The sequence below is a fragment of the Austrofundulus limnaeus genome, unplaced genomic scaffold (assembly GCF_001266775.1).
Source record: "Austrofundulus limnaeus strain Quisiro unplaced genomic scaffold, Austrofundulus_limnaeus-1.0 Scaffold69, whole genome shotgun sequence".
NCBI classification, from domain to species: Eukaryota; Metazoa; Chordata; class Actinopteri; order Cyprinodontiformes; family Rivulidae; genus Austrofundulus; species Austrofundulus limnaeus.
In genome coordinates this window covers 1,578,915-1,580,405 of record NW_013952471.1, presented here as the reverse complement: position 1 = coordinate 1,580,405, position 1,491 = coordinate 1,578,915, and the positions used below count along the sequence as shown (strand labels likewise).

At 35.7% G+C, this 1,491-nt stretch overlaps 1 protein-coding gene across 3 annotated transcripts in view; it reads left to right on the top strand.

Moving 5' to 3' along the window:
- cdk14 (cyclin dependent kinase 14) overlaps positions 1 to 1,491 on the top strand; it is a 224,408-nt gene that overhangs the window by 157,404 nt on the left and 65,513 nt on the right. The window lies entirely within an intron of this gene.

Here is a 1,491-nt window from a genome sequence, read left to right as displayed (position 1 = left end):
CTTCTAAATCACTCGTACGCACAACTTAAGAACAAATCTGTGCGTACGAACGGTTCATGCATGAGGCCCATTGTCTGAATCTTTTTCAACAGCTGCCTAACTATACCTTTTTAACCATCTATCTCCTAAAAATCCCTCTCACTCTGTATAACAATAAAATCACTTTATGTCTTGGGTTAGGGTTAAATAACAAAATATTGTATGTAGGTCTGTGTTTTTTATTGAGGCAAATAAGTAATTATGTATCCACTATGTATAATAATACTACGCTTACTACAAAAATTCAGTCAAAAAATTACAGTAATTTATTGCTTAATAATTCATTATATAATTAGAAGTTCAAGAGTTGCTGCTACAGTTGCAGCTCAGAGTTGTGTTGGTATCAAAAAATGTTGTTACAATACTAAAAATATGTATTAAATGGTATTAAACTGAACTCAAGACTTTCTGTATAATCCCTGGTTAGAAGCTCAAAGTAGAACCAGCTGAATAAATAATGTTATCTGCATATAGGTTCACTGGAGCCAGTGTTCCAATTTAAATATAAGAATAAAARAGGATTAAAGTTTGAGCCTTGAAGAAATCATTTTAAAATAATAATAAAAAGTAGAATTATAGTATTTGTCTGCAGAAATACTCTGTGTGCGAAATATAGCTTTAAGCTGCATGTTTATATTTCTATTTACTTCATTAATCAGACGGGTTAAAAAAAATCTGTGGCTTCAGTCCAGCTGCAGAGAGAAGTTAATTAATTATGTTTTGTTTTATTACTTTTATAAAAGCCATCATGTACTCTCAGACAAATTCAGTTATGTGTAAGTTAACAGTTATTTATAATTTTCTTAAAGCATGAATAATTTCTGCTCAGCTCTCTGAAGGTCCCACAGCTTTTATATCAGGTTCAAGTTCTGGACTTTAGCTGGACACCTGGATGCTTCAGAGCATCAGACAGATAAAAGTCCTGTTTTTATCCAGCTGATAACTCAGATGATGATCAGTTATTTACTACGTTTGATCAGCAGCTGCAGGCTGACACTCATAATCTCAGTGTTTCACCTGCTGCTTCAACAGTTTGGCCTGTTTTTCTTAAATGGTTTAATGTCCTGCGATGACCATCTGAGGTTGGATTGACCTCGTTTTAACTTTTATTCTAACAAATCCAACCTTCCGATTAAAGCAGAGCTGGGTTTGTTAGTGTCTGCTGTAGGGCTCAGAGTTGCTGTTTTAAATTCCTCTGGATGAAACGTTAAGATGAACTCACTGACGTCTGGAACACACAGAACGCTCAACACGAACATGGTGCTGAATGAAAGTTACTGCTCTGTTTTYCCCAACATGTTCGCACTCAGTGTGATGACACTGTGAATGAGCTGCAGCCAGGTTGGTTTACAGTCTTTTATTGTGCCCAGGTCTTTAAAGTTCACCATCAGAGCGAGCCAACAGTTTACCAGAAGATACAGAACTGTTTCCATTAATGCTGCAGGATGGTGG